Source organism: Scophthalmus maximus, chromosome 5 (genome assembly GCF_022379125.1).
Source record: "Scophthalmus maximus strain ysfricsl-2021 chromosome 5, ASM2237912v1, whole genome shotgun sequence".
In the NCBI taxonomy this organism is placed as follows: Eukaryota; Metazoa; Chordata; class Actinopteri; order Pleuronectiformes; family Scophthalmidae; genus Scophthalmus; species Scophthalmus maximus.
Window position 1 is genome coordinate 16813181 of NC_061519.1, and position 21405 is coordinate 16834585.

Sequence of the window (21405 nt, forward strand, 5' to 3'; positions counted from 1 at the left end):
GCTTGGTGTTCAGCATCCTTCTCATGCTTCTTTTTGCATCTCTTGAAGCTCCTCTTTTTTTTGCCAAGGGCCCTGCAGCTTCATTTATTAGAATAATGTGACCAAAAACATCCAAATGTATAGAGGAATATAAGAGGAATCCCCCTGGGGACCAGAAGAGGAGGAACGCACATTCATTGAGAAGTATTAATTGTGTCAACCATAGACTGTATATGAAAATGGACGTAGTCCGATGAAAATGAGGCCAGCGCGGAGGCGCCTGAAGCCTGTATTCTCTTGAATGACCAACAGAGGGCGACTGGTTACAAAAATAAGTCAGTTTGAATTCACAGAAAAGTCCATTAAAGATTATAGTTTCCAATGTGGTCAAACTACAAAAGGCTCTTTACCCTTTTCTGTTTCTCCTCCCCGACCTCCCAGGTTTATAAGGTGTTGTCAGTGTGCAGGTGGAATCCCCCTCGCTTCATAAAAAAAAGGGGATCTGGCAAAAAAACAAAAAGCAAAAAAAAGGCTGCAATAAAAGTCAAACCGAACCACTGACACTCACAGAGATTACTGCTTGGCTGGTTTACCACAGTGCACTGATGTGTGTGAGACATTACACATAACGAAACTGGGAGAACTGGGCCGCAGTTTACTGGTGTCACTTAAAGCTCACACACAGACAGGCAGGCAGACATAGAGACAGACAGACAGACAGACAGAGAGACATATGGATAGATAGATATATAGACAGATAGATAGTTAACAAAGGGCATACAATTGACAATTGTTACAACAATATTACATCATGGGGGGCACATTCAAGGAGAGAGTGAGTGAAGTGTGTATATGACAGACGTGTATAGCATGTTTTCAAGATTACCCATCTCAGTTTTCTTAGTGAAATTAGAAAAGCAGAAATAAAGAGCTGAGAATGAGGGTAAGAGACTTCACAGGCAATAGGAAGTCCACTGATCCCTTGTATTTTGCATATCGCCAAAGCCCGGCTAATTTGTCGAATCAAGACATCGGTCTTAAGGATAAGTGCGGGCTAAATGAAAAAAACACACAAACACAGAATACTAACAGGTCTAAGAGGGAACCAGATGGAGATAGACACGTGAACAGATGTAGAGACAAGTGTGCAGGTCGAGTCACAGAATGACTTGAAGCGGAGCCCTGAGATTTCCTCTGATTTCCTTTCTCCCTGCTCGGCCCTGTTGCTGCATCTTGTAAATCATTCTCAATTCACTGAAACAAGCCAGTTGGATCAGCTTGGTTCAGATCATAAACATTTGTAGCACAGACCACCCAGGGAGCGAGCAGAGCCAAGGCGAGATTGTGTGTGTGTGTGTGTGTGTGTCTGTGTGTGAAGCCTCCCTTTGAGTGTAGAGGTGGGCACTGCAGCACTCACATGTGGTTTCTCTCCCTCTCTTTGCACACACACACACATGCACACGCACGTCTACACATACACCTATTCTGTGGTTTTGAGTTTGTACCACTTCCAGGGCCAGTGTACTGTGGGGCCCTCACCACTGCCGTGGAAACCAAAACAGACTCGTCTGAGATTAAGACACACACGCGTGCACACACACACAGACACGCACACGCACACACACACACACACACACACAAACACACGCACGCCACTGATAAAGATGACTCACTGAACTGCTACTCAACAATGCTGCTGGTTTTCATTTACTGTAAATTTACTGATGCTAATTCATTTTTCTTTTAATTCATTAAGTTATCAGCTGATTGGTTAATCTATATATGTTCTTAATTCCTGTGAACATAGTCAGATTTTCTTTAGTACTTAGATCCGGACTATACCTTTCTCACAAGATTTGGTTCATCATCTTACTGATGCAAAAAACCCCCAAAAACTTTTCCAGCTGCAAAACATAAGCATCATTGACCCAAACGACTGATATGAAGCATGTTTTCCAGGGACTGTCATGATCAAATGCATTTTTCTACGCGCTAAAGTTCAACCGTCTGCGTCACCAGACCTTAAAATTCATTCGTTCTCACTTGAACACAGTTGGAGAAAGTCTCGTCTTGGTTCTCTCCACATGCTGGAGAGATCTGAGAGCCAAGCTGGTGTCAGAACCAGGAAATATCTGGGTTGGGTCTTGAATAGCCAGAATGGGAGAAGCTGGGCAACTCCCTGCCGCAAAGCGGGGCCACTTTGCTCTGGAAGCTGCGTGACCGTCTAACTGAGGGTCGGTCGAACACTTCTAACTGTGCGTGTTGTCCATTCACCTGTCTGTTTACTTGACTACATCTCTGTTTCGTTGCCTCGGTGGCAGGTCCTGCCATTTATTTATGCCATGACCAATTTGCGTTGGGCTATTCATGAAATAGACGGGGTCAGCCTATATTTGAGGACCTGGCGTTCATAGTTTGTGGATGGAACAAAGTAGTTGATGTGTTCAAAATGCTGTATTTGGAATTCTCGTTTTGTTGTTCAAAGGATAGGTGCTGCAAAGGAGGAGGGTTGTCTTAGTGTGTGTCTTTCTGTGGCCACACTATGTCTGACGGACTGTCCACTGTCTGGGAGGTCCCTCGACCATACGGGGCAAACACACTCTTCGACCCTCACAGAGTATGGTATTCGCTTTTTTTAAAGTGTTACCAAGAGCTTTTGCTCTTCGTGTTTTTTTTTCAATGAGGAAAATCCTTAAAATAAAAATATTATACTTGATTGCAGAGTTTTGTCTGTTTAATTACAATTTTATTAATATTCGGTTAATAGTGTTACAAAATCATCTGTGGGATTTCTACAAAAGGATATATACGATAATTGTCTCAGAAATTTCCCTAATTTGGTCATATTTGAATAATTCAACGACAAACATGTAGGCCTAAAAAAGGGCAAAATGCCACAAATGTAAGATTCTTGTGTAATTTTCTCCTCTTTTGAAATGTCCATGGCTAATGACTCAGCACTGTGTTTAGCTCTTTTTTTTTATATATAAATCTGTCCCATTTTATGGACAACACACCCAAAATATTTGGTCATGTTTGATCTCCTCCTATCTGGTGGCCAATATGTGTAATTTAACTTTCCTTCACCTTCAGCAAAAACACTCTTGTTCACACACTCACGTACACATACAGTCACACACAAATTCACGCATGCACGTGCGTGCACACACACACACACAAAAAAGAATCCTCTTTTCAACCGAAATAAATGTTTATAGCATTCCAAACATTTTGTGTGTGAGACAGTATGTGTGGTCCTGTCTGCACCTAGCATGAGGTTTGAGGTTAAGGTGTTTGTCTGCTGGTGTGTGAGCTGCAGTGTGCATGTGCATATCAGTGGTGTCTATGTGTAAAGTATGTGTGTGAGTGCATAAGAGAGAGAGATGGAAGAACGGAGGAACACCCATGCTTGCTTATAAAATGCTTGTGTCTTGAAAAAGAGAGAACGAGATCAAGGATTATGAAATAAGATCACGTCTGTGGTGATTCACACTGGTTATGATCACTGTGACACAGTGCTGAGTACAGATACGAATGCTGGAGACCTCCAGATCATGGAGGCTGTTGAGGTTTGGTCAAAGAGGGTATGATACATTTAATGAAATAAAAAAGGTACAAAGGAAAATCATTACTGTTGCATATGGCAAGAAACAGAGAGAAATGCGGAGCTACAAAAAAGGCTCTATGCGTTCTAATGCCATGGACTGTTTCAGTTATTGTTGCTTTTGGTGTTTGCGTGCATCAGGGAATCTTCTAGTTTGACCAACTAATACCAATAAATATGTTAAATATGCATTTTCAGCAGGTATGAAACAGAATAATAATATACTGACTGACTTTTTCTTTTTTTTTGCATGTAACACAGACTTGTTCTGTAAAACAATACGAACCCAGCCTCAATAACAGTAAATCCATTCAGTAACAAATTGAGCACACCATGCCTCTTTCGTGGTTTTCAGATCTCTTTTATTTCCCCAGAGGACTGTACAGGCACTATTAAAAAACAATCATGGAAACTGTTGTTTTGATTTAGAGACCATTATTCAAGTAAATATTACAGCACACACATACATGTGGGCATTTTCCTACATACACTGGACACAAATGATGCATGAACGATTTTGTATTGCTGGTTGAATTAAGTCAGTGTCTGTTTTATGTTAAAATGTGATAAATATAATTTGTGATTTTACTTGATTCACTTTGGCTAACATACGAGTATTTTTTGCCAGTTCATCTTCGGCATTCCAGCATTGCTCAGTGTCAATGCCAGAATGAAAACTGTATTCGTAAGTTTCCACTCTCTAAACCCATATTCATCTGTGGCCAAAAGATGGGTGTCTCTAAATCCTTTTCTGTTTCAACCATGCCAAGTGCACAGCACTATGAATGGTAATGTCGGTCAGTCTGAAGGTTGGGTGGTCCACCACTTTGTTACAGACTGAAATATCTCAACAACTGTTGCCATTCATGATCCTCAGAGTCGTCATCATCATGTTGGAATTACAATGTGTCCGATATGTTTTATGGCCACATACCTGTTCTCATTGAAATCATTTAGAAGGCAAAGAGTGTGTGGGCTACTCTGAAGGTCCGTGCCAGTGAAGAAAATAATCATGTATTTTGGAATATTACACATTCAAAACACTTTTCAAATAATGCTGTACCATTTTGTGAAGAAATGAGGGGTTAGCTTTTAAAGCACTGCCCATATAACCATATCCATAACACAAGGACGCACAGCAGTTTAAGTGCAATAATTGTAAATCAAGTGGCAACCCACCGTGACGCCACCCACTGGTTTGTGAAGGGTCATTTTTGAGGCCTTGAGTTTAGCATTTTGGCCAGCGCCATCTTGGTTTTTTGAATCCAGAAGTAGCCATATTTGGAGGGGCGGGGGGAGGGGGCCTGACTGAGAGCTCAAGGACAATACACATCCACTTACACCTGCGACCTGCAGCCGATGGAGGGTACTGTCTGTCAATCACGCGGTAACCACGCCCCACGCAATACTTCTTCGTCTATTTGGCTCTAAATGGGACCAGAGATTGAGATCTAAACATCCTCAGGAAAATGTTTACTGACGTTATAAATCAAGTGAGATGTGGAGTCCTGTATTCTCAGACTTCCAAAGAAACAGACTTCTTCTTTTTTCAACCAGTGGAGTCGCCCTCTGCTGTTAATTCGAGAGAATACAGGTTTCACTTTTGTTAAGGTGTGTGCCTTAAAATAAAAGAGCGAAAGACAGACGGAGGAAAGAACAACAGCACAATGACGTCTTGTGTCTTGGGACAAAATACTGTCATTTTGCGGGGGAGGCTAAGTATCATTTCAAAGGTTTCTGTTTCCAAAAGAAGATGGGTGCTTATGCTTGCACACACACACACACACACACACACGGATAAACATTTCTGCTCCAGATGTTTAGAATATTTTGTTTCAGTGAAGGAAGTGCAGCCTCACATCGGAGAAAAGATAAATCACAACCCCTGGACGGCAGTGAAGACACTTTTAGAGGCCTTCGTAAACCCATGGCGTTCACTTTGTTCCCCTATGGCAATATTCACAGATGCTGTTTGGAATGACACTCGCGTACAGAGAATAGTAGGACAAGAGTAGCAGGGCCAATTATTTTCAATGCTGCTCATCAAATTTTATATTCTGCTCTGGGGGAGAGTATGAAATGGAAATGTTGCCCTCCATGAAATAAAAGATGCTCAGATTGTTTTGAAAGGTCATGGCATTCTCAGACATAGACTGCTTAATGGTGAAGTGATTTCAACAAGGTCTGAGGAGGATGTTGAACTGACATTACATATACTTTTAAACATCAATTATCATTGAGACTGTGAAATGTATTGGCACACTTGCTCTCCTCTACATGCAAGGTCAACATCGTTTTTCACTTATGTAAGAGTACCCACGACTGAGGTATTGTTTTTAAGATTCAGCAAACAATTCATAGTATAAATCTCTTGAAATGAAGTAATTTCATCACAGGTTATGTCATTGAGTGGGGACATGAGTTGTAAGCAGTTCATCCAAAAAGTGATTAATCCTGATTTTGAAGCGGAAGTGCAGGGCTCTTACATAAAGATAACCGGTTCATGAATTTCTGTTACATTCAAGCTTTTGCCAAAATCACAAAGTGATGGTTAATCCAATAGCAATCAGTTAAATATCACTGTATTACGCAGTATATGCAAGTTTTTAATGTGGTGTCTGTGGCTGATGCTCTCAGAAGTATGTCTAATTAAAATGGAATATTTATATTTAGACCCTACAACTGATTAACAATTATCAAATAAAATGTAATGATTAAAAATTGTGCCCACAATGGACTTGATCTGATTGACAGGATTAAAGGCCACATTTGTTTTGGAGGCCTTTTATCATTTAGCTATTCTTCAGGGAACATTGAACAAAATAGATAATTGGCAAGTCCTACAGTCCTAATGTTGAAACTGTAGACATACTGCTGTTGGCCCTTGAAAGCTTTCTGCTGCCACTAGATCCAGTGAAGGAGCACCATCTGCTGGTTCCAGGGAAGTATTGCAAGATTTTGCAAAAACTGACGCTGAAACTCCTTTCCTACCAAAGGCAAAGGGCCAACATTACTTTTGGTGATTTATGACTTTCATAATGTGGATACAAAGGAAATGTTTCCATATTTTTTTTGAGTGTAATGACTGACTGCAACACCCTGCTCTTTCATATCATATACATTTGTATCAGGACAAGTCTGCTGCTTACAAGCACTACAGTACACTACAATACATATGGATCTATCAAAAAAAGATCTTCAGCCCTATGCCTAGTGGTAGCAATGGTGCAGCTCCACAAAAATATGATTATGATCTCAAAATGATGCTGTCTGCGTCTATCTCTCCTTTGCATCCCCAGCTTTCATTGTGCACAATGTGAAGAGTTGACAAAAATGTAGAGCACTGCACCAGATTTAACCACTAGTGTCATGTGAGCTGTCCAAAAATCTCATGAATCTGACTTAAATATTCAAAATCCCTCCGTTACTTGTCGCATGAATGTTTGGGCCACAGGCAACGGCATTGAAACGTGCTGCTTAATTATTGAAAGTGCGTGCTGTCTGCGCTGAGGGGGATATTCTCTGGACATGATGTGACTGACCTTGTTGCTTTCAACCCATTCACACTCGCGCCTTTGCTTCACTGGTGGATGTCACAGTGTCACCCACGGGGATGAGGGAGAGAGGGGAAGCGAGAGATAGCCGGTAGGCATTCTTACACTGGATGCTACTTACAAGTTCTGCCTTTACACGCACACAATGCCTCCCCCCAAACACATATACACATGCACAGCAAGTCACAGCATCCTCACATAGACCCCTGGCAAAGCCAAAGCAATGCAACTGCTACTCCATTGTCAAGCCCCTTAACTCCCTCCGTCCTTCTCCAACTCATTCTCCTCACTCCCCCCTATCTCTGCCCCAGTCCCTTCAGGCTGGCCCCGCTCTTTTCTCCTGGTTGCCATGGGTACGGCTAACAAAGCCATCACTTTTACCAATTTCCTCAGAGACAGGTGCTGGCACAATGACTGCTTCCTTGCCGGCTGAAAGGGGAAGGGGCAAGAGGGGTCCATGGGAACTCCAGGCGGACACTCTGAGGGCTGTCCAAGTGTCCTCCTCCCCGGGCCCTGCCGAGAAAAGAAGGCTAATTTGTTGTCCCTGTTTTCCCAGGGAGGGGGGATGCAGGAGGAAGGTGGGGGTGGTGGTGGTGGAGTGTTTAGGCAGGGCGAGCAAGTTAGAGAGAAAGAGGCAAAAAGAGATAGAGAGAGTAGATGCAGATGGGTGTCTAGCAGTTTTCAAAACAGACCGCCTCATATCAGTCTCCTCTCACTTTCTCCTGCCAATGGGTGGCGGGGTCCTCCTTTCTCCCCTCATTCCCTCATCTCCTCTCGCTTCCACTATTCTCCTGCTACAACTCTTTGGGGCCAGAAACAAGAGCGAGTCATGGCATCATGACTGCAAGATGTTTCAATTTAGCTTTCAGCAAGCGTTCAATTCCTCCTTTGTGCGACACCTTGTCTTTGTGTGCATGCGTGTGCCTGTATCTGAATTGTGATGCTTTGTGGGGGGAAAAAAACGTTTTTAAAAAGTTTTCTACCGGTTATTGTATGTGTTTTTTAATTGTGTTTTTGTTCTATTTCCTTTGTCGTAGTTCACTTTTGTTTGTTAATGTCCATTGGTGTCGTTACATTATTCCAACTGATATCTTTACTATGTGTAAACTTTTACAGTATGAGGGAAGAGTGTTATTGTACAAGAGATCTTACAACCTTTAGTCTCGATTTGAGAGTGTTACTGCAACAGCAACTCAACATCTTTTACGATATTAAACAATTGTAGTCGCTGCTTTGAAATGATACAGTGGCCTCAGTTTCGACCAACATCAAAGTCAATGATCACTAAATAAGATATGTAGATTTTGTTTTGCTGAAGGCTTTTACATTACTACTTGATAAGCTGATGTTTTCTGTAAGTCATTGTTTACTGGTCTCTTTCAGAACTCGGCTGACATCTGAAAGAGGGGTTGTCTGTTGGCACAGCTACAAAGTATTTATTACCCCGCTAAGGAGAGAAGCCATGGTCTTTCAATTTGAGGGTGGTGTATGTGTGTGTGTCTGTACATTTGTGTCTGCTTATAAAGTTGTGTGAGTTTCGGTGTGTGTGTGTGTGTGTGTGTGTGTGTTTGTGTTTGTGGGTGTGGGTGCGGGTGTGCGCGTGTGTTTGTGTGTGTGTGTGTGTGTGTGTGTGTGTGTGTGTGTGTGTGTTTGTGTTTGTGTGTGTGGGTGCGGGTGTGCGCGTGTGTTTGTGTGTGTGTGTGTGTGGGAGCTCTTAATTGAAAAGACCATACAAATGGTTTTGTTGGTGGCAAAAAAACTTTTTGAGGTAACTTGTAAAGCACTTACCTTCTGTAAAGGACATGCCATTCAGCTGCAAAAGACCCTAACGGCTGTTGTATTGGATTGTGTGTGTGTGTGTGTGTGTGTGTGTGTGTGGTAGAGCATGTGCACATCCAGGTCTAAGGGCCTGCAATCCAATGGTGGTTTGTCCATGGTGTATCTGGTGTTTCTCTCCCAGTGCATGCTGGGATATGTTCTTCTATTATAGTGATCAAATGCAGAGAAGATGAATGGTTGTATGAAACGTAAAATTGGAAGAATTAATTGAATCCTGGCAGATGTGAATGGCATAAAAGTCTTAACGTTGATTTGAAATCAGATATTTTATAGAGTAAATGAAAAAAAATGTAGGTGGTCAAAGTTTATTTCCTTATTATCCTTTATTTTATTTTTTAAATAAATTTTTATTTTTTCATTTTCAGGGCTTAAAAATTTGACTATCCCAGTTAAAAATAGGTATTCACCTCATTTTCAGTGCTCCCTGTGCTCCGCTGTCTGTCTGCCACAGTGTATTTCCTTTATCTACCACTGGGGGTCACCAAAGTCAGATATTTTCAGATCTTGCCAATGAAAACATTTCCACACCGCTCTCTGTTTCATTGTCTGTGGTCTGTGGAACGTTTAAACCTTACCCTAACCCTAATGTGCATTGTGCCAAAAACTGTGTTGTCTCTACAAACGAGACAACACAGGTTTGTCGTTTGACCCAAAGGTTTTCTGTTTTAATGATAACTTTATTTGTATGACATTTATAAGGTAAAGTTGTGGAACTAGAGTAAGAGATTCGTATATGAAACAGTGAAATCAACAGGATGAAGAGAAAGAAGAAGTAATATGAAAAACACTAAAGAAATTATGATTGAATAGGTAAAAAAAAAATGAATCAATTAGAAGGAAGTTTTAAGAAGTGTATTTAAGAGATGATGCTGATTAATCCGACAGTCATGGACTGAAAAGTTCCGATGACCTTTACTAATGTTTGCAGCATCGCTTCCTGTTGCCAGGGTGGTTTGGCTTGTTGGCAGGGCATGTGTCACAAATCTGTTGAGCTCTCACTTCCCTTAATAAGCTCATGTGTGGGGAGGGTTGTCATTGATACCACGACAGCATATGCTTTACTTAGACCTGACATACGTCTTCCTCTCTGCACCTCATAGTTACCGTCACTCCAGAACAACCAAACACAACCGGGAATGGTCAATGATACCGAGGCTACTACTCATTTTGATATGGGATGATTATAGGAATATTAAAGTCTCACATTTTTCAAAATAATATGTCAATTCTGTCCACTAGAGGTCAGTAAGTTGAATGAGCTAGCAGCTGATTTCAGCCAAGGTTTATTTAACGTTTAACATTTATTTAACATTCATGTTACGTGGATGTTAATATGCCACATTTTGAGTTACAACATAACGGCTTGTTGTATTGTAAAATTAAGGTATTGTCATGCATTGGGAATCATGAACATCATGTAAGCATCAAGCTTGATGAAGACATTTGGTTTCTAACCTTCTGGGGTATAAACTCAAGGATGAAGAGAAAAAAGATAAGTTCCATTGTCTTTTGAATTTCATAGGGCTGAAATCACTATATATATTCCATCCAAATTAAGAAGTCTTATCCACATCCTGAACTGCTTTTGCCTTCCAAACATGAATTCAATGGTGACTGAAAAGATGTTCTTTACAACAATATCCATTAGGGGGAGGCATTGTGCAGGCTATTCCCCCGTCTGTCCAAGTATCCTTTGTGAGTGCAGCTGTGCTGCTTGACCCCCCCCCCCCCCCCCCCCCCCCATCCATGTCCTTCTTTCGGCATCATCCTTTCCTCTAACTATTTATTAGTCTTCCAACTGAGCAAGGTGAGGTGGCAGATGACAGTGAGGTGGTCTGACCTGAGTTTCACTGGTTTACAGTTGTGTGAAAACCCTGAATCGTGTTCACGAGCTCCTCTGCAGCTCCTGCTCCAAAGATATGTTTTTCAGCCCTCCAGAGGTCCAGAAGGGCCAAACCATCTTCTGCTTGTTGTTGGTAATCCAGAGTCAGCTGTGGAACAACCACCCCTGAAACATCACGTCATAACATCAAGTGTTACGGTCTGATAACGCTCACTTTCTTTTCCCTTCTTTCGTTTCAGTGAAAGTCTGATGAATGTTGCGGTTGCAACTGGCCTACATACACAGTTCGCCTTGCATTCCTAATCACTCGCAGGCAAATTAATATTCAATAGTTCACTGACAATACACACACAAATGCACAGCTTCTACCTTATACAGACATTGACTGTTAAATATAAAAACAAAATTAGATGATTTCACATGATATTTCTGTTTAAAAAAAATCTAGATTCACTTGGAATGTCTTCCAGTATTATACAGTATGGAGATTATTATGGAGTATCTAATACACCAATCATAATGACTCAGAATAATGTAAAGTAGGTGAGAGGGAAACAGTACAGTGCAAACACTAAGTGCAGATTTTCTGCATATATACCATAATGTTCATGGTTGTGAGAGGGGAAGATTATAACAGTGATGACGGTCACTTCTTGTGCTTTCATCATGACATGAGGTCCACTTAGGTCAGCTGCCTGTGAGGAGGCACACACACTGATGGATGTTTGAGCTCAGAGGGGGCAAACACAGTGCTGATCTACTCGTACCCTTTTTGTCATTACTGTAATAACATGGTCTTTGATTTGCTCCGACCCCGCAGAGTGATTCATAGATGCAGACAGTGCAAAGCAAAAATAGCAGCATTCAGTCAGTCACCCACTCCGGAGATTATCCGGCCCTGGCCAAGGCAGAAGTAGAGTGCAAATGGACACACCCACACACACACACACACACACACACACACACACACGCACACACACACACACACTCCCTCTCTTTTGCTCTTTCTCTCTCTCTGTGTGTATGCAAAATGTGTGAATAATCTGTCTCATTTTAAAAAAAATATATGTTTTCTGTCTCCTGATGTACTATCATCAACAAAGCATCAACCCATTACTGGATTTTGGAAATAGCAGCAGTTGTATATATGGTAAATTGGCAGTTTGGTAAAGTCCAGATGTGTTTGTGCCTGCAGATTAATCTGCAGACTTACTGTGATGTAATATTCTGTTTCTGACCCTCTTAATGTGGACTTTTGTCTGTCAAATTTGTCTTTTCCTTGTTGCTTTTTTAATCTATTCATATTCTGCGTCAATGTCCTACTTTTAGTCATGCATTGTTCTATTCTGGTAACATACACAGCAGGCAGAGGCATCCACAAACAGGCAAGCTGTATAACACACTCGCAGAGACTCTCAAGCGGAGATGGAGAGAATAAGTAACACAAATAAAAAAAGAGGACTTATCCTAAAGGCCAGATGTGGGTTTGCAGTAGCACAGTAATTGAACAAGAAGATACAAGAGGTTAAAAAAGGGTGAAATGCAATGAGTCATGAGAAACAATGGATCTAATGAATCTAACTTTTTTCCTTTATATCTCCAGTTGAAAAAATATATCGTCAGTCGTATGTCAAATCTTCAGATGAGATCCCAAACCTGTTTTCAGTGGCAAAAAACAAAGAGGGCCTAACCCCCATTACTAGCAAAAACCTAAATAAAAAAATAAGCACAAATGAATAACCGGTATAGATATGATAAATAAAACACAAACTGACAAATGCTATACCACTGAACCATTATCAGTGTCTGTTTAGTCTGCCTCGACAGGATGCAGGGGATTCTGCAGTGGAGAGTGCAAAAGGAAACAGGAAGTCAGCGCTGTGTAGTCTGGAAATTTCAGAGAATGTCACTGCTTCATGATTTTTACCACATAGTCTTCTGCCAGACAGATGGGTCCGCATTTTCATTTAGACATGTTATGTTGCTCGTTAAATTAAATCTTCCCCACGCAGGGATCTAATCTCACAGATTATTATTTTTTTATTTTTTTTACTTTGACCCTGTGACCTATTGCTGCTTGGCCTTATTTCATCTATTCATATACATTTCCTCCATGCTGTGCAATATCTTCCAACAGTGTTGTGTACTGTACTAGTGAGGCCCTGCCACATTGAATGTCTTTAGACCGATACATACTCTCTCGCTTTCTCTCTCTGGAACACAGACACACACACACACACACACACACACACACACCCGCTGCAATCGAGCTGCCGTTGTTTTAGATTGATCCTGTCTTAGATTGAAAGTTAGGAACAGTCATGCGGTGAGCACAGTGACATTTCACAGCCACAAAGAGAAAACTTCCCCCCAACACAATATTAATCTGAAAGTGAGAGTCAGTGAGCGGCGTTTTGAAGGCGGAGGGGACGACAAATAGATGAGTGTCACTTTTAATTGGTCACCCCCGCGCAAATTAATGCTGCGAAAAAGAAGTGATGGGCAGTGAACTGCTCGTGTAATGTCAGACATTTTCCATAGAGGAAGGTGATGTTTCTTTCCTGTTATGTTTCTTTCCGGCCATCAGCAGGCTTTGCTCCGCTCCAGCACAGAATAATCTTATTATGAGTTTCCAACAACTCAGATCTGTTGCTTGAAGACAATCCCGTTAAACCCTGTGTTGGATAATGTTTGCAGACTTCAGCAAAGCTGAGACAATAGCAGAGGAAGAATAACGTGTGCTCTCATGTCTATCTCAGCTATACACCCACTTCACGGTGACACCCCCTATACTTTGATTATATAATGCAGAGAGCAATGATTTGTCAGATGCCTTTATAGAACTGTGTTAAAGGCCTTCTGATGACACTGCGGATAGTTGAGTCTGCCAATGTGACAGATTTTTTTTTTGCCATCAAGTCCTGCATTCAAAATGCACCATCTGTTGTCATTCTCTGTTTTTGGCTACGTCCATTGTTTTCACATTTTGCATGACATTCAGAGGTCGGCTGACAGTTGAACTTTTTGTACCACATGTCGTGTAGTCCGGGTGTGGTCAGAAGTGACTATCGCCAGCTCACAGTTCCTCCGGGTGCCACCCACCGAATCCACCTGTTGAGATTGACTCAGGGCCTCTACAATACAAATGACGATGACGATAATGTTTGCTTTTCTCTCCAGCTCGCAAATGTCTCTCCGCTTCACATTTGGCTATACCTCAAATAGCCTCTGAACTCGTCTTGGCCGTGTTACTGAACACTGACATACTCACAGCAATAGCGCATTGCTTAAAATTATGAGCTGAACAGGTTCTTTTTTTTCCGCTCCCTGAAATCTTTCAACTCTTTCTGAACTCCATCTGTGGAAAACTTGGCCATATGTACAAGGAGGAGTTTTCCTTGGGGCCCGGAGGTGAGAATAACAGCTCCATTACAAAAAGATGACTGGGAAGTGTGAAGCTCACATTGATTAGATGCATTGTTTACTTTATTATAAAGGAAACTTATTTGTAGACTGATGCTTTTATTTGAAAGATGTTAAAAATATTGCACATCCAATTATTTGCTCTCTGTTGTTGCGTAAGCTCCAGTCTTCAGGGTGCGTCTTTTTAAAAAAAAATCCCAGACTTCTACCATGAATAAATATGATTAAAAAACACTGCATTACACAAAGACAGTTAAGTTAAAAGACGGATGATGACACAATCTTTCTTCTGCATGTCTCTGTTGTACAGACAGAACTGCAAAAGCCTCTCCATTGGTTCTATTCTGTTCTGTATCCACACAGCTCTCACACTATACAACTCCATTCTTTTTCTCTTTTTATTTTTCACTTTCTCTGCGGTGTGCTGCGGCCTTCATCTTGACAAAGAGAAGAAAGAGGGCCATACTGTGAGCAAAGACAGTGACAAGACATGACCCTTCAAACATGAATTCTCCACCAGTCATGTACACATTACTGCATTTGCACAACACACACACACACACACACACACACACACACACACAATGGCAGGGTATAATTTTTCTATTGCTATGAAAACAATGAAAACGCTTTGTTTGTTTGTGTAAAGTATAATGTACGTTTCACATGGCTTTTGAAAAAGAGTTTTCTAAAAAAGAAACTAACTCTTTGCAACTTTTTACTAAACATGCTGTTATTCCTTGATGACAGATTCAGCCCCTAGGTTACTGCAATTCTGCATCTATGATAGAAATTATAGTTATTCCCTGTCAACACTATAAAAACCCTGTGTCGATTTATAGGTTGTGCAGGACTTTTACTTTGAATGATGACTGAAAAGATTGTCTCTCTCATTTTGATCACCAGTTACCTTTGGGTTTTGCGAAGAAACAAAAAAAACCCAAAACAAAAATGGTAAAACGTAGACCCACAGATGACGGTGGTAGACACTGTGGGCGGTTCCAGACACCAGTACCTCTTTTGTCTTTTCTTTAACCTTTAAAAAGGTTAAACAGCAAATACTCACAAGTCAACATGAGCACTGGGCATATTGTTTTGTGTTGTCTTGAAGCCACATCACATAGGAGCAAAAGAAAAAAAGAAGAAAAAATTCTCCCTCCCGACAGTTGATCACATTGATGACACCCACCAGACGTGCATTGCACAGATTTGCATCCTCTAATTCAACACCAGCCTCATTCAAAAAAACCTAACGCTGAACTTTTGCTCCACACAAAAAAGTTTTATGCCTCAAGGGAATGACCATGTGGCGTCAATCAAAGCAACATCAACACCACAAGGTGTGTCTGCGTGCAGCTTCTCTTAAAATCTCCCTTCTCGAACCAAATCACCTCAAAGCTCGCAGGGATGTTTATATAGCTCCGTTTTGGGCGGCTGCTCTGTGTTTCCCTTCTAATCTCATTGTGTCTCCGCTGGCCTCTGATCTTTGGCATTTTCCACATTCCAGCCATCTGCTGGTCTCTCATTTAGCTGGCAGCAGCCCAGCAGCGCTAAACCAAACAGACTTGTATTCCTCTGTCTGTCCCCTCAGTCAGAAGGGAAGAAGAAGAATTCTTGTTCAAACCTCCCCTCGATGCCAGCGCAGGAGATTTTCCGAAAAGGCTCTTGAATCAGTACATTCCATTGCGTGCTATGGGATCACCACAGAGAGTGATGAACAGTCATGCGGCGAGCCCAGTGACATATCACACTGTCACCGCCACAAAGAGAAAACTTCCCCCCAACACCATATTAATCTGAAAGTGAGAGTCAGTGAGCGGCGTTTTGAAGGCGGAGGGGACGACAAGTAGACGAGTGTCACTTTTAATGGGTCACCACCACACTAATTAATGCTGCGAAAAAGAAGTGATGAGCAATGAACTGCTGGTGTAGTGTCAGACATTTTCCATAGAGAAAGGTGATGTTTCTTTCCTGTCTGGTTGGTTAAAAGTGAACGTCAATGATGTGGTTGGAGAGACAGGATGTAAGAAGGTCAAAAGTTCTATAATTTCTGAACTCTCTCCCCACGTCTGCTTTCTGTCACTTTCTATCACAAGCCTTTACCTCAGTGTTTTTTCCGTATTGTTTTCCAGGTTAAAAAGGTTACAACACTTACGTAGCTGTTTGATAATAGCTGATTCAATATGACTAAGAAAAGATGTACCATGATAATCAGTAAATATTAGTGTATATATTTAGAAATGGTGAAGAGATTCAGGGGTCTGGAACAAGGCCACACTTTAAAGCTGCACCCATCAAGTTTTGTACTTTGTTTTTACACTGTTGAACTGCTCCACAGTAGCCAAGAATTTAGCCAAGTACTTTTTTAATCATCTCTAATACATTTTTGTTTCAAAAAGGTGTTTTAAAACTAGAACAATTTCCGTCTGAATAAGCATTTTAGCGCTGTATCAAGAGCACCTCATCCATACTAACACCTGAGCACCAATATCAGGTGACCATTCATGTACGTCCATACTACTACGCAGCCCCGGAGTTTTCATACGAGCAGCATTTCCAAACTTCTCCGGTCAGGCGCTCAAAAACTCCGGAGTAGAGTGGGCAGCAGGCGTAACCGTTGCATTACAGTGATGTGTTTTAAAATGAAAGCCTTGGTACACAAGTGTAAAGTGCCTTCCATAAAAAATGGGATTGATTTGAAATTGAATTCATTTCCAGACAGTAATAAAGACCAGCTTATCTTAGACACCTGTGTGACAAGTAGTCTGACTATTTAATCTGATCGCTACTTGATAGAAAGGCTTTCAAAGGTCAGTCCTCAGGGGAGTTTTTACAGCTACATCAGAATGACACACGTTTTATAGTGACATGGTCGAGACAACGGACACACTGACTAACACAAACGCACACATGTATCCAGCAGTTCAAACAGTCGCTAGTTCCGACCACAGAAGCGTCACACAGGGTACGGTTCGTCTTCCTCCATGCTGCGCCCAGGTGTTAATGTTGTATTTTGTCGGCGGGTGTTTTTTTTGTCTGCTTGCAGGATGACGCGAGCACACTGTGTGAAAAGAGAAAGTGAGAATGATAAAAGAATGTGACAGAAAAACCGAGTGAGCTGAACAAAAATGGGCGCTCGGGGCAAAAACAACCTTAGTTACAGGAATCAGTTAGTGTGATGTGAAATATGAGAGATGTATGAGGTACAGGGAAAAAGAAAGAGAGCGAGTCAGAGAGAGAGAGAGAGAGAGAGAAAGAAAGATAAGGCAGAGGAGGGAGAGGAAATGAGGGAGGGGAGAGAAAGGGCTGGGGTTTCCTTGCCTCTCCTTTCTGCAGTGTAATCAAGGTAATGACGCAGGCTCAGGGGATGATACCACATGTATACACAACCACTCACTCTCACACACACACACACACACGCGCACACTTAAAAACACAGTGCAATGCAGTTGCCCCCAAACCATCACCCCATTTTGCAAACCGCCCACGGCTGTTCAACTGCATCACTCTCTCCTCTGCTGTCACCTTCCCCCTGGTTTGCTAAGTTCCCTCACATCGCTCTCTCTCTCTCTCCGTCTCGTTCTTTCTTTTTCAGTTTTTTTCCTCTTTCCTTCTCTCACCCTGTCTCAATCCACTGCTCCTTTTATTCCCCTTCTTCTCTGTCCCTACATCGCTGCATTCATTTATTTTTTATCATCGAACCCCTCTATAAAACCACTTCCGGTAGATGGAGAGAGTGTGTGTGTGTGTGTGTGTGTGTGTGTGTGTTATCCTGGTTCCTTTTTATCTGAACTGAAAGGGCGGAAGATTAAATCTATATTTTTGCAGATGAACAAACATGTATACACCCAAACATTCTTGGGCATTAGTAAAATAGTGATCCTCCTCTTAATTTGCTGACAATAACATATTGGCTAAACCCCTCCCCAGAGCCGGGATTATACAATCTGGTTGAGCAACTGTGACTTCATGGTGGGGCTCTGAAGCTTTGGAATTGGCCACATGTTGAAGCGATGTGCATTGAGCTCTAGTAAGAGTGGTCTCAATACCCATGAGCCAGTGTGTGAAATATTTGAAAGAACATGGTCAACTGTAGAGTCGTCACTCTCAGCCATGCTTTTTTGTTGTAATTAACAACACCAGCTAGCAGGCTACAATTCAGGAAAGATGTCAAGCCTTTTCACAGCCTTCCCAAGGTTAATGAGAGACAAGTGGCTAAAGTTGACATTCAATGAAACAATGGAACATTTTAGTCCAAATTTGACCATTTGTTCTGCTTATTTTTCATGCAATAGCATTTATGTAGCCATCAAGTGTTTAAGAATGCCTTTTACAGAGTTATCATTTCCAACGAGTCAGTTGTAAACTTGGATCTGGCCCTTGAGTGAGTTCTTCCCCCCATGACTCCATCAAGTTTGGTGCAAATCAGTTGAGTACTTTTTGCATAATCCTGCATAATCACTGTCTGCATCCTCCTTACTTTTGCAACTAGACAGAGTAGCCATCTTTATTTGCTTTAGAGAAAAGTTAGAGTAAATCAAGCAAGTAGCCTTCAATCTGTCTGCATTGAACTGAAATTAAAAAATGCTAAATGTGCGCCGTGGTTCATGACCTGTCACACTTATTGTTCAATAATAACCATCGCTCTGTGCTGCCTTACTACTGCTCACCTGTGACCTTGTGGCTTAGATCTGTTGTCTTTATTCCCAACAGTGCAACAGAGCTAGACACAGAAGATTATGTATTTGCGAATGATCCTCTGCAATCGCACACTGGACGCCTTTGTTTTCTCCATAAATCCCTTTATATAACATGAATGTATTGGCCTAAGTCTCTCTCTGTGTGTGTTATCGCACAGTAAACTAGTTTTTACCTGTCTAAAGGTTTTTATTGGCTTCCTGACAACTCTGTATTACACTTCTTGGAATGAATTCCAAGGGTACTCTGCTGCCTTGGTAAGACCTGAACCCTACAAATCAGCCGCGGTGCTGTAACATTATAGTGTTACACGTTTTGTAATTCCAGAGGAATGTTGGGACACTTATGTTGTAAAATTGTGTGAACAAGGAGGGAATTTCCAACTTAATATCCCCTCTTAAAAGAAACAGAGATTAGGATATGTTGTATAAAACTGACATTTTGTTCAGCTTTGCTGTAGAATAAGGTTTAAATATATACTTATAATACTTTTTGAATCCCACATGAGATGAAAGAGTTACGAAGAAACACTCATTCAATTAAACACTTTTTTTGCCTTTTATTATCTATAGAGGACATCCTAGCCAAAAACTTGTTGACATTGTTGAAAATCAAACTATATCCCATTTTCACCCAACCTAATGTTGAAGTTACCTGATTTTGTTCTTACAAAATTCCAAATTTAATTGTTCATTTAAATGTGGACCAACAGAGGGAGTCAAATCAAGGACTTAAGTGCAGGCACAGGGTTTGAGCACACTGAGGACATTTCTTACTCCATCAAACTGTATGATGGAGCTTTTATAAAGTATATTACCAGCTAAACATGTTTTATAGTCATTCATTTCCTACTTTACAATTACTATTTTACATTGTGTCGATAAAAGTATAATTGATGACTAGGGAACCGGAAAGGTGACCCTGAGGCACGTGAAACCACTTTCTAAGAAGATCCATTTTAACATTATATATTTAGATTTCTTGCCAAAATGAATAATTGATTCACTCCAACGAAACAAAAACGGTATTGCTTTCAAAGGTGATGCATCTAATTAGTGTGATCAAGGACAAGGATGCACAATAAACATGCACGGCTCATAAGAGACAGAAACAAGTGCCCGGGTATGTTTTGATCATCCTTGTGTGAGAGATACAAAAGGCCACTAGAATGAAAAATAGGCAAAACGCTAACTATGCATTGTTTTTTCGTAATATATGAAGGAGCACTATACCAGATATGTGATGCACACGCATGAGCATAAGGGGGACTTTCAACTTCAAACAAGTGAGGCCACATATACACACACACACACACACACACACTCAACACACCAGACATGGACATGAAGTGTCTGCATTTAAAACATCCGTAACCCTCAGAAGTGTGCCAGAGAGCGCGAGAGAGAACAACAGCAGAGATTAACTGAGTGAAAAGAAGCTTCCCTCCTCCCTCTATACACACACACACACACACACACACACACACACACACTGACCTTTGAGGGAAGGCGACAGATGGGTCCTTTTCTTTGGCCAGGTCCCTGCTGACAGCTGTCCAGGATATAGCGAGGTGGGGTGGGGTGGAGTGTGTGTATCTGTTAGAGACGGGGGTGCGCGGAGACGGTCAAAGGTCAAACATTCTCTGGAAGAAAGAATTGAAGCGCACGCAAATTTATATGGACACGTGCAGGCAGGCGGGGGGCTCGCGCCTAATTTTACATTCATGTAGACACATACATATTCATAAAAGTTTCTGTCTGCGTCTGTCTGCAGTCCTCTGTTTATCTGTCCATCTGCCTGCCTCCATGACCTATCATCATCTGCCTCTCTCTTTCTCCCTAATCAGGCTATTGTCCCCCCTGCAAAAAAGAGAAAAGCTTAGAGAGAGCAGGATATATCCTAGACAATGAAGCACTGTTGATTATCATTTTTAAGCTCTGCACCTTCAACCATATTTGTTATGTTACTTGTACTTACAGGGCAGCTCTGTAATTCAGGATACACACTGCTCCCCCACCATGTGCAGGGGTTTCCCTTAACTTGGACATGTCTGTGCATGTGCGAGTGGGGGAGAGAGAAAGTGAGGGAGAGGGAGAGAGAGAGAGAGAGATCAAAGATGGAGGAATGTAACCCTCTTTGGCATCAGACCCGACCAAACTGCAGTTATTATAATGAACTGTTTTTCAGACCGTGCTGTCGATACAAGTTTTAACACAGAAAAGTTTCATCAGTGGATTTGTAAGTTTTATAAGTTTTTCGACTTAGATTTTTCCTATCAAAAATCCTGGAACGCGTTGTCGCTGCCCAGATTAAAACCCACCTTTCCTCCAATAACCTGTTTGAACCATTTCAATCTGGATTCCGCTCACAACACAGCACTGAAACAGCCCTCCTCAAAGTCACCAAAGACCTCCTCCTCTCCTCTGACTCTGGCCACCTCACCATTCTTATCATGCTTGAGCTCA

General features: G+C 41.5%; 1 long non-coding RNA gene across 1 annotated transcript; it reads right to left on the bottom strand.

The window, feature by feature from the left end:
- Window positions 1-16589: 16589 nt before the first annotated feature.
- On the bottom strand, window positions 16590-20949 carry LOC118310512. Its single transcript, XR_004793788.2, has 3 exons — window positions 20678-20949; window positions 20437-20535; window positions 16590-17303 (listed from the first exon to the last, which is right to left on the bottom strand). It is a non-coding gene; the product is annotated as an uncharacterized LOC118310512 (long non-coding RNA).
- Window positions 20950-21405: the final 456 nt, after the last annotated feature.